The following is a 13,425-nucleotide window of genomic DNA, read 5'->3' as shown; positions in this document are numbered from 1 at the left end:
TTGCTATAATCGGGATGTTGAAGGAGAACATCTTCTGACGCTAAAATGTTTTTTAATTTTTCGAATGCATCCCTAGCTTCACAATCAAATGTTATTTTAGTTTGTTTTGAATATCTTGTACCTATGTGACCATTTTCAACACGAAGATATTTTGTTAGGGGTTTAGCTAGTCTGGCATAGTCCCTAATAAATTTTCTATAATACCCAGACAAACCCAAAAAACGAGCGTAGCGCTCTCAACGTCGTAGGCATTTTATAGTTAAGAATAATCTAAACTTTTTCTGGACATGTTTTTATGCCCTCTTCAGTAACAACACAACCCAGAAACTCTACAGTTTTTTTAAAGAATTTTGATTTTTCTGAAGAAACTCGCATTCCCGCTTGTTCAAGTTTTTTTAATATCCTGTCCACATGTTCGATATAAAGTTTTTCATTAGGTGAATAAATAATTATGTCATCCATGTAAACGTGACATATGTTCCTTATATCTTCTCGCAGGATATCATCTATTGCTCTTTGGAATATACTAGGGGCATTCTTTAGCCCAAATGGCGAGCGACAAAATTCATATTTGCCATTATTAACACTAAATGCTGTCTTTTGCCTATCGTTTTCCGCGAGGATAATCTGGTGAAAGCCAGATTTTAAATCTAATGTCGTAAATATATTTAATTTCCCTAAGTTCGCGAGTATAACTGAGGTGTCTGGTATCGGGTATCTATCCGATATAGTTTTTTCATTAAGTTTTCTAAAATCAATCACCATTCTTTGTTTTTGCTTGCCATCATTATCGAGGCTCTTTTTGCTAACAACATGAATAGGTGAGTTATATGGAGAACATGACTTCTGAATTATGCCATCTTCTAATAAGGATTTAATTTCTTTTTTTATAAATTCAGCGGCTGACATGGGGTATGGATAACCCCTGGTATAAATAGGATCATCAGTAAGCTATTTAATTGTTGCTTTAACATTTGTATTATAAGGCAAAGCCCGATTAGGGTCTGCAAAAGCATTTTTATTATTTGCAATTTTATCACCTAATGCGGGTATTAATTGATTGGGAAAGGAATTTTGTTTATCTGTTGAATTTACTTGTTCGCACGTTAAATGGTTAAGTATATCTTTTCCTTTTTTGTGAAAAAGAACACCATTTTTTGTATCGATTTTTCCTTCTATTGCTTTGAGGAAATCATAGCCAATGATTCCGTCAAAACTACTTAGGGCTGGTAATATGTAAAAAATTGTGGTTTTGCCAAAAATATTTATCTCGCAAAATTTAGTAATCTTATTTGTTCCATTGATAGATTTAACAAGGAACGGAACATCAAGAAGCCTAATACCCTTTAGAAAATTGTGATTTTTAAAATAATTTTTCGAAATTCCCGTGTCAATCAATATGCGAAGCTCCTTGCCATCTGGATTTCGTCGCGCGATAAATGGCAGGAGCGAGTTTACCCTAAAAAATTAACATCATCTGAAATTTCACCAGAAGGGTCGTAATCTACATGATCAGAATTCTGCTGATGTGCATTAGCATTAATTTTCTGTAATTTTTGGGCTGGTGAACGATTTGAGTTATTACCCTCATATTGCCGTTTCTGTATGTGATTGCCTGAGTAATTCTGTAGTTGTATCATGTTTGGCCGTCTAAAATAGGAAGTACCAGGGTCCACCTCCATAGGTATTGGTATGTTACCTTGGTGATTTAGTGTATTTTGTTGTGCAGCCTGAGATTCATTGTATCGAGAATTAATTTGTCTGTTAGGCCAATAATTTTTCTGATAGTTGGGGTGGGGGCTACGCTGAGCCACTTCCCGAAAATTTCTAACTCTAACATTTTTCGCAACAGCAAACGCATTTGCAAAATCGTACCTTTGATGACTTTGTTTTAACTCCTGTGCGGTTGCAAGTGCTATTGGAAGATCTGGAGGGTGTGACGAAAACAAAATGTCACAAATTGAGCGTCGAAGACCCGAAATGAAGACACGAAGTGCATTTTCTCTTGCTCGGTCATAAAGTGCACTAATCAAGTCACTATTACTATTATTTGTCATTATATTTTTATTTATTATTAAAGTTAATTGCTTATCCACCGCATCATAATATTCGTTAATCGTCATGCGTCCTTGTCGAAGAACACTTTTCTAGGACATGCAGTGGACGCTTGTCTGAATATGTTTGATCGAGCTTTGCTATTATTGCCTCAAAATTTAGTATCGTATTAAAGGTACTAAGGGCCGTATTTGCCGTACCTGCGATTTTGTTCCTAAGAATCCCTATGGCCACATAATAGGATTCTGATCCTTCAGTATAATAATTCATGGCGAAATGTGCCGCTTCTCTCCCTGCAGGATATTTTGCTGGATTATCCTTAAAGATTTGCAAAGACTTTACTAAGTCTAAATTTGTGTGTGAATTTGCTACACCTTCTCTAATTATAGCCGGCGTTAGCGTCTCTATTGCTGCGGGTTGAAGTGATCGAATTGCATTTGTCAGGTCGCTAATCTGCCTAGAAAACTCTTCCCTAGATATCTCTAGAGCGGCCTCTACCAAACTCATTACTTGATTCCTATCCATGTTATTTATTTTATTTAACAAATATATTAACAAAATCAATTAGTATAGAAAATTACGTTAACACTTTGCGTGCACTATCTTACAATAAATGAATGTAATGTAACGTTATTTTACAAAATTTTAATATTCTAATATCTATTTTATTATTATTTTTTAATTTATTTTTCTTAGTATTAGCACTTATTAGAAATATAAATAAGCTTACATTAGTCCACAACCTTTTGCGTTGCTTTTGTTCATCTCAGTTTAATTTGTTGTTTTTCACCGTAAGTTGATCCCACGATGGCTACGCTCGGCGTGCGTGCAGTCTTCTTTTCACTTAACGTTTTTTTTTTTACTCTAATAATTTTTTTATTGCGCACTATGTTGCACTAAATTCTTATTTAGTTATTAGTTACTTTTTGTTAATTAGTTTTTATTAATTAGTTTTAGTTTTTTTGTTTTTAATTTTTAATGTTTTAATTTTTTTATTTTATTGCGTTTCACGTCGTGCTAAATTTCTATTTAGTTTTTTTAATCACTTTAAATTATTTAAATTTTTTTGTTATTGTCTTAATACTACGTTGGGCGCCAGTTATTTGTGGTCGAATCGCGGAGCGTTTTTAAATAAAACACGTTACGCTTTCGGTTGACAAGTATATCTAAATTTCTTTATTAATAATTGCTAGTGCGCTGCACTTACAAATTAATTTGATTAGTTTACAAAATTTTAAATTAATATAATTTTATTTATTATTTTAATATAAAAGCAATGTCAGCTGCCCTTATAAATTATTTTGCTTATTCTATAATTTGATTTCTAGTTATTGATTAAGTACAATAACAATGTCAACACGCGTTTGCTTTGGAATTCGCTATTGCGTAAAGCGTTGCTGCAGTAAAGCGACAATTTTAATTGTGCGCATGAAGTGGGTCGCTGACATCGTTGTTACATATTAATGCTTACGCATGGTCAACACTGGTTAACTTATATTATAATATATATTTAATAATAAAATAAATTTTATGTAATAAAATAAAACAAAAAAACATGTTTGTAATTTTCTGCATAGAATAACAAAAAAAACATAAAACCGTACAAATAAAGCAAATGCTTTCATCCCTCAAATAATTTGTGTGATGCACGTTTGTTTGTATTGCGCTCTCTCTTCACCTTTTGCTTACGAAGTCTTCGAAGTTTTTCAGTACACTTAAACTTCGAAGACTTCGAGAACAAAAATTCACAAAAACTTCGAAGTTTTTTCCAACTTCGAAGACTTCGTTAAAATGCGAATATTCGAATAATCGAAGAACTTCGGTTTTTTAAAAACTTCGAATAATGTGAACAGCACTAAACCACACACGTCGATTTGAAATAGCCTATCTTCATCTGATTTCTAAAATCAGATAAGGTAATGGTTTTTAATGGTAAAAGAAATTAACAAACAGACAACCTTCAAAAGAAGAAAAAGAAAAAATTTTATGCCAGGACAACTTAATAGTGCACCAAGGAACCTTAAAGCCATTTCATTTTGCCTCCTTCAACTTGACTAAATAATTTTTTTTTTCTTTTGTAAGGACGGAAATTTTTTTCACTAAATTTCCGCCTACATACACCGAAGATTTTACAAATTTCTTAAATTCACTTAAAATTTTAAACACAAGTAATTATTATAATAAAAAAACTTTTATTATTCTAATCTGAAGTATTAATAAATTACATTGAAGTACACTTTTATTATTAAAAGAAAATTTGAATTTTTCTTAACCTGAAATTTAAGCTGAAAATAAAAAAAAACCACGCGTTAAATACTTGCCTATTTCCGTTGACAATGGTAAGCAGCCAGTTAATGGGGCCGGGCGAAGGCACGGAAAGACACCTAATCAACGAGCTATGGCATCTAGCCAACACCATGAACGCGTCGTCAGCAGCAGCACCGCCATACCACGGATTACACCAGAAAACCGCAAACAACTGCCGAAGGCCCATGGTTGGAGAAACAGAACCAACGGTGTCGAACTCAGCCGTAATACGAGCCCGATAACACCACCAAATGCTGCGCCAATATCTCCTGTAAATAATTCGGAAGACGTGCTGGTGTTAGACGGTGATTGGCGCGCCATGGAACAGGAAATGGCCCAGACGTCGCGACCATGTAAAAAGGGAATTTGTATCACTTGGCCCCCGGAGTTAGAGGAGACCATAAGTGACGCTCTGAGCAAGCACACTAACAGTAAACGCTGCTCCTATTGACGTACCGTCAACAATATTATCTACTTGGTGCGCATCAGTAAACAAGGCCAAGTTTCGGTGCGACGCCTTTGCTAAAATGAAACAAATTTATTGTTAGAAATAAGAAAATAAATATAATAATAAAATGGTTATTACTTCCCTTAATCAAAGCTGAGTTCTCCTTATTATTTTGTACTTAATTTTTTTATCAATATTATGTTGTACGTTTTTATTGCACACGCGGCTGTCAAAGCAAAATACGGCAAGATCAGAAGCACAGCGGCTACACGGCCAAGAATAAAAGCACAGCGGTTTACGCGGTAAAATCAGAAGCATAGCGGTTTACACTGCAGGTAAACGAACGGAAAAATTTAAAATACGCTAGAAGAAAGCTCCGGCGTATGGGTGTTTAAGACAGCGAAATTGTTAAGAAAGGACGAGTTTATGAGTATTCGTCAAGGCGGTAATACGCCGAAAATATTAAATCCTAAAAATAAAAATATATGTCTATGAACCATATATATCAATTGGAAACTATTAAATCCTACGTTGGTCTTACGGCAAAGGAAATAAAATGTATATGTCTATGAACCGTATATATCAATTGGAAACTATTAAATCCTGCGTTGGTTTTACGGCAAAGGATACAAAGTATATATGTCTATGAAACATATATAACCATAAGAAATATCTTAAATCCTGCGTTGGTTTTACGGCAAAGGCTATAAATTATATATGTCTATGAAACATATATAACCATAAGAAATATCTTAAATCCTGCGTTGGTCTTACGGCAAAGGAAATAAAAATATATATGTCTATGAACCATATATATCAATTGGAAACTATTAAATCCTGCGTTGGTTTTACGGCAAAGGCTACAAATTATATATGTTTATGAACCATATATAACCATAAGAAATATCTTAAGTCCTACGTTGGTTTTACGGCAAAGGATATAAAATTATTTGAAGGAATACAAGAAATCGCACGGACATATTATGAATATTCCGTAGCGTAACCTGAGAAGAACTACACACCATTCCACGACACCATTCCAAAACAATACATATCGAGTTTTTTTTAATTATGTTATTATAATTTTATTCTTCTACGAGTTATATTTAATCAGCTCTTTTATTTTTAAAGCACATAATTAAATAAATAGTTTTCGCACTATTGTCGAAATAACTTTGTACAAACATTTATTGAAATAATAAAGAACTAAACTTAGAAAATTTAAAAATATCTTTCTTTTACGAAACTAGTCCCAGCGAATATAAATTCATTGTAATGACTCTGGACGACGGCTGAGGATACCCTAGCAAAAACTAAATATTTTTGAACGTCACCAAAAAGTGTCGTTACACTTTTCTTTTTCTTCTTCCTCTTCTTTCGTTTCGTGGTACTTCCATACTTACAGTTTTACTTGCTGTAATCAGGTAAACCTCGAAACAAAAACTAAAGAAATTACATTACATAAACGTTTTATGTGGTTTTTACATAGACCAACCTTTTTTTTTCTAGTACTACTACATCTACCGTTTTATTGGCTGTAAGTATGTAAATCAGAAAAATAAAAAAAATCAACTACCTCTATACTAAAATGAACCTTTGATCTCAAAACGGACTATATATAAAAATATATAAAAATAAAAATAAAATTTATAAAAATAATATGAATAAAAATAATATATATATAAAAATAATACATGTATAAAAATAATATATATATAAAAATAAAGTATATATAAAAATACCAATAAAAAACTTTAAATAACAAAAAAAAAATATAAATTTGTTTAGAAATACAACAAAAATTTTGTCTAAAAATTTATAAAGAAAACATTTTTAAATAATTTAATTGTAAACATTACATTTAAAAAAATATTTTTTTTAAATTGAAATTCTTCTGTTAAGGGTTTTTACCAGGGTTCAGAAAAACACTGTGCTGTGCACAAAACTGCAAAACACCACGCACAAATGTTGTGCGATTCTTAATAAAATTTCACACCACAAATGTGGTGTGCGAAAATTTTTGTGCACATCTTAAGTGCCACATCTTGTGTGCACAAACAAAACGCACATTTCACACGAATGTGGTGGAGTGAAATAAAACTCGCACACGCATTCGGTGTTTGTGCCGAAGTTATTTCGCACAGCACATTGTGTGTGCGGCAGCCAGCTTGCTCTCGCACACAACGTGTGCAGAAAAGAATACGAGGAGCACATTTTGTGTGCAGACTCGAAAATAAAAATGCACCCAAATGTGCGGAGACGAAATGTCTACTGCACATTTGTGTGAAATGATGATTTAAAAGCGCACAATATTATGACAAATATCGCAGCAAAATAGAACGGAAAACTGATTTGTATTAATTTTGATCTTAATACGAAACATTTTATTGAAGAAATGATTTTGTATTTATATTTTAATTTTGAATTTATTATTAGATTTACGTTTATTGCTTATATTACTTATTATTTTAAGGTTTATTAATTTAAAACATGGGAATAAAGTTAATTTCACAATGTACTTGAAAACTTTGTTATATTAAATAGGTACATGAATTTAATAGAGAAAGAGTATTTGTTTCGAAATGTTATAAGTAAAGAGGATCGGTTCTACAGATCGTACTTTGAAAAAATTGAATATATCAATTTAGGACTACTTCATAAAATTTTATTTAATATTAAGTTATACACTAAGATTCGTTAGTAAGGTTATAAAAAGCAAATTAAATATTTTTTACAACAACATAAATTAATTTTGTTATTAGATTTCACTTAATTTTTTATCTTTAATTACAGCTTAAACTTAACGAAGTTATTGAAATAATTTAATAATTTAATAATTTAATATCTTAATTTCTTATTACAAAATACATAATTTTTATTACATATTTTTTGAAATAAATTTTCATTTAATCTTATTAATGAAATATTTTTTTCACTTAAATTATATCTCTGTTTACTTAACACAGTAGAAAGGGCTCTAAAATCCTGCTACCTGTTCAAGAAAATATTTTCCTAATCTTTCGCGTTTTTTAATGAATGTTAGATACTCTACCTATGTGAATACATATTTCTGGAGAAGAAAAATTTCTATTTGAGGGCCTCCCGTATTATCTTTTTTAAACTGTTGCAAATATTATTAAACAAATACACCAATCCTAATACCTGCTACCTGTTCAAAAAAAATATTTTCCTAATCTTTCGTGTTTTTTAATAAAAGTTAGATACTCTACCTATGTAAATACATATTTTTTAGGCATAAAAAATCTTCCTAAAATATGTTTTTATTTCTTTTAAACTGGTGCAAAACTTTCCAAACAAATACTTTAAGTTCACTTACTATATTTGCATTTAAAAATGCACAAAAGTTGGGAAGAAATATACAAAAAATTAATATTTTAAGTTAAAATAAAAATAAGGTTAAGACAGTTATAATTTTTAGTTAACATTACTTAACAAAAATCATTATTTTAAATATTTGTTAATTTATGCAATTTTTAATATAAGTTACAATCCCAACGAACGCAAATATCAATTTTTTCAAAATTTGCAACAAAATAATTTTTCTATTTCAAACAAAATTGTGAAGTTCCTATAATTTTTTTCCACCCTTGGGTGCAAGCGCAAAATCGCACATTGTGCACGTTTGTGCAATCGCACATTTGTGCACGTTTGTACAATCGCACATTTGTGGAGTTTGTTTTTGCCGCGAATACACGCGTCTCGAGTGCGGTCCGCTAGTTCGGTATATATTTCCTGCAATTGAAGTGTTGTAACAACAAAAAGTTCTTAAATGCGGTGGAATATAATGTACTCACTTGGAGCGATAAAGAGCTGCAGCCGATAAGTGTTATTTTTTAAAAAATTTCATTTTAAATTATTCAACTTTTTGAATTTACATATTTTGTTTTTATTCTTATTGAATTTGTTTGACTTTGTGCGCTTTTTTGTTTTGCAAAATAATTGCACACATATAAAATCAGCTGATAGAGACAGCAATTGAAATTATTAAACAGAAACATTATAAAGTGAATAAGTGTTACAAAACGATCAAATAATTAGATCAATTGTTACACAAAAACCTAAACAATCGTGTAATCTTGTACACTGATTTAGCAATTTAGCAGAATATTTTAATTTAATTAGCAAATTTTAAATTTATTAGCAAATTTTAATTTTTACTTGAATTTGGAATTTTGAGCATTTGAAATTTACAGGTATTAAATTATTTTAATTTAATTAATTTAGGATACCCTTTTAATTTAATTAAATCTAATTAAATTAATAGGGTATCGAAAAGGTATGAGTGGGCAAAAAACATCACCTCTGCGGAAACAAAACGCAGTACAAAAAACAATGGAGAAGGAGGTATTAAACATACCTTTATCCCCCAAGCCTGACGATAGTGTAGAGGATAAGCTGGTACAACTATCTGCGATGATGGAATCACAAAGGCATATTAATAAGGATATGCGGGATCTGCTTGCACAGATAGTTAAGATGTATAAGACGGAACAAGAAAGGGGGCCACAAGTGCCGTTGGTGGCTAAGAGTGTAGCTTCCATTAGCGTGCAAACTCAGGGAGCACTAAAGCGTGCTGCGAAAGAAAAACCGAACGGTCCACCACCCAAAGTCCAAATTAGGGAAATTGGAAGTAAGGAGCAGGAAACGAATTTTCACAAATGGCAGCTAGTGCAAAAGAAAAAAGGGAAAACTGTGCCAAATCTGGACCTCATTAAAGCGCCTAGAGTAAAACCGGAAGCAATTCTCATTAGTAAGACGGCAGACAAGTCTTACGCTGAAATGTTAAAGATCATTAAAACAAAACCAGAGCTACAAGAATTCGGAAAAAACGTAAACAAAATCCGAAAAACTAAAGAGGGGGAAATATTGATTCAGCTTACCAAAGAAGCTGGAAATTTAGCGAAGGACTTCTGCAATGAAATGAAAAATACACTTCAGAATTGTGCTAGTGTAAAATCTTTAACACAGCACACCCTAATAGAATGCAGGGATTTGGACGAGATAACATCCAACGAAGAGGTGCGCGCGGCGATTGCTGATCAATTTCCAGCAATAAATGTAAGTGACATCAACGTCAAGTTTTGGCGTGCCGCAAGGGACAGCACAAGATCAGCAATTATTGACCTTCCTACTAAGGATGCCAGTGTATTGATCGCAGCTGCCTCAGTCAGAGTTGGCTGGGTACGCAGTAGGATCAGAAAGCATATCACACCCATGAGGTGTTTCAAAAGTCTTCAATTTGGACACGCTGCTAGACAGTGCAAAAGCGATAATGACAGATCAGGCACATGTATGAGATGTGGACAAGATGGCCACAGGGCAAAAACGTGCTCGGCGCAACCAAAATGCATCCTATGTCCGGAAAACTGCAACGGTGGCAATCTACACTACTCAAGAAGTTCCAAATGTGAATTCTACAGGAAGGCTATACAGGAGCTTAAGTCCAAAAAATGATTAAATTTCTGCAATTGAACCTAAATCGATGCGAAGCTGCCCAAGACCTTTTATCCCAAACAGCTTTGGAATTAAAGACAGATGTACTCATAATTAGTGAGTTTTACAAATCAAAAGAAACCTCCAAATGGGTACAAGATATTACTGCAAAGGCTGCCATTTGGCTAGGACAGGACATAGTGTTTGAACCAAGAGTATTGATACAAAAAGAAGGTCTAGTACTTGTCAGAATCCGGGGTATCTATGTGTGCAGCTGTTACATATCCCCAAATATCTCCCAAGAGAGATTTGAAGAGTTTCTTGATAGGCTATCAGGAACAATCAGAAACAAAACTCCCATCATTGTTACAGGGGATTTTAATGCTTGGGCAGTCGAATGGGGCAGTAGTACTACGACGCGTCGAGGTAGATTAGAAACGTTCACCTCACTAAACCTAATACAACTGAACAATGGGCATAGCCCAACGTTCGATAATGGTAGAGGCGTTTCCTACATAGATCTCACCTTTGTCAGCCCGTCATTAGTAAGGGGTTCGCAATGGAATGTAACAAACCACTACACCCACAGCGACCATCATGCAATTCTTTTTTCCTTATCGCTAAAAGAGAAGTTTGTTTTGAAAAAATCGCAGAGAAAAGCACAGCAAATAGGCTGGAAAACTAAGTATCTTGACACAGAGATAATGGAATTCATGACCGAAAACATGAGTTTCGGAGTCGGGGATGCTTTTGAAAAATCAAATCACCTTATGAAGGAATTATGCAACGTCTGTGATGCATCAATGCCAAGAAAAGGCAGAGGTAATGGGCGCCCATCAAACTATTGGTGGACGGAAGAAATAGCTTTACTAAGATCTCAGTGCTTTGCCTCCCGTAGGCAATTCCAACGTCACAGATCTGGAGTAGATGCGGAAAGGCTTCTACAAAAATACCGAGAGAACAGATCTAAACTTAAAAAGGCAATTATTAGGAGTAAGAATCAAGCTTTTCAAACTCTGATCAATGATGTAGACCAAAATGTCTGGGGTGATGGCTACAAAATAGTAATGCGTAAATTTAAGAGGTTAAGAGGCTCGGTACCTTCATGTCCTAAAATAATGGCGAATATCGTGAAACATTTGTTCCCAAAAAAGGGAGAACTTAGAATTTTAATACCGATAAACACCGATTTAAATGAGATACCTCCGGTTACAAATTCTGAAGTCATAGCCGCTTCTTCCAGAGTTAAGCCCAATAAATCTCCTGGTTTGGATGGAATCCCCAATACTGTACAGAAGAAGGCAATACAAAAACAAGCTTCTATATTTACGGATGTTTACAACAGCTGCCTACAGGAAGGAATCTTCCCTTCGTGTTGGAAAAAGCAAAGATTGGTGCTTATTCCTAAAGGTAATAAGTCCCCAGAACTGCCATCATCTTATAGACCTTTATGCTTATTAGACACTGCAGGTAAGGTCCTTGAAAGAATTATAAGTTCTAGATTAGAAAAATTCACAGAGGCAAGACAGGGTCTATCAAATAACCAATTTGGCTTTAGACCTAAACGCTGTACTGTTGATGCTGTACTACATGTATGCAACATTGCAAAGGAAGCTACTAAGGGCGTAAGGTGGCTAGGTGGTACTAAAAAGTACTGCGCGGTAGTGACCTTAGACGTTAAAAATGCTTTCAACACTGCTGAGTGGAGTAGCATCTTAAATGCACTGATGAAAATGAGAGTCCCAGAATATCTTTTGAAAATTATAACATCATATTTTAAAGACAGATTACTCTTATATGATACAGAATCCGGACCCAAAATATATAGGATTACGGGAGGGGTCCCCCAGGGATCAGTTCTAGGGCCAATTCTTTGGAATATCATGTACGATGGTATCCTTCGAATTGAAAAGCCGGACGGAGTGCACGTAGTTGGGTATGCAGATGATATTGCAATAGTAGTGGTTGCAAAAACTCTAGACGAAGTGGCTAGGAATTGCAGCGCTACTATTGCGGCAGCTAAATCGTGGCTGCAATACAGCGGATTAGAGCTTGCTGAACATAAAACTGAGGTGCTATTAATCACAAGTAGGAAAAAGATTGAACAACTCTCAATTAAAGTGGGTGGAGTAGATATACAATCTAGCCCCCAACTTACATATCTTGGTGTAACCTTAGATAGTAGGTTGAGTTTCAAAACTCACCTAAAACAATCGGGAGATAAAGCAGCACGTGTCTGCAACGCATTATCTCGATTAATGCCAAACATAGGAGGTCCCAAGGACACCGCTAGAGTTCTTTTAGCATCAGTCTCCAAGTCGGTGATGCTTTATGCTGCTCCGGTGTGGGCACATGCTACAACCATTAAGTCGTATTCACGTCTAATGAAAAGTGCACATAGATTGTCAAACCTACGCATCTGCCGTGCTTACCGTACAGTATTCGGACGATGCTGCGGGAGTATTGGCTGGACGCATGCCAATAGACCTTGAAGCGTTCTTGGCCAGAGACAATTTCTTACAGCGCTCTCGTCGGCGAACGACTGAAACTGGGCAATCTCTGGCAGAGTCTTATCTAGATATAAGAGACAAATACCTTAATGAATGGCAACATAGGTGGGACCATTCCCAAAAATCAAGATGGACGCATTCGTTAATTCCAAATATAAGAGTTTGGATTAACCGAGGATCGGGAGACTTGGGATTTCAATTAACACAGTTTCTTACGGGGCATGGCTGCTTCCGTGAATACTTATACCGGTTTAGGCTAGCAAGTAACCCGTACTGCCAGTCCTGTCCAGATAAAATTGAGAGTCCTGACCACATAATTAGAGACTGTATAAGATTCGTAGATACTAGACAAAATCTAGAGACACTAATTGGGGAATCCAGCCCTTCTACTATGGTAATGCAGATGTTGGCAAGCATCGAAGAATGGAGCTTTTACAAGAGCATAATCTCTAGAACAATAAATACTGTTAGAGCGGACGAAATACTTAGTACACAATCGGAGTGAATGCACGCTAAGTGCTCTTCTAACCTGCCCTGTGAAGGAATACCTTAATTGGTCGTACTGCAGGGATTTTCAGGATTTTGAGTTGAGAATGTAGGGGACTTTTTAGTCCGTAGGCATGTATGACTCAATTTGAGTCGTCATGAATC

This window comes from Teleopsis dalmanni, chromosome 2 (genome assembly GCF_002237135.1).
Source record: "Teleopsis dalmanni isolate 2A chromosome 2, ASM223713v2, whole genome shotgun sequence".
Classification (NCBI taxonomy): Eukaryota; Metazoa; Arthropoda; class Insecta; order Diptera; family Diopsidae; genus Teleopsis; species Teleopsis dalmanni.
Note: the sequence above shows the minus strand (reverse complement) of the source record.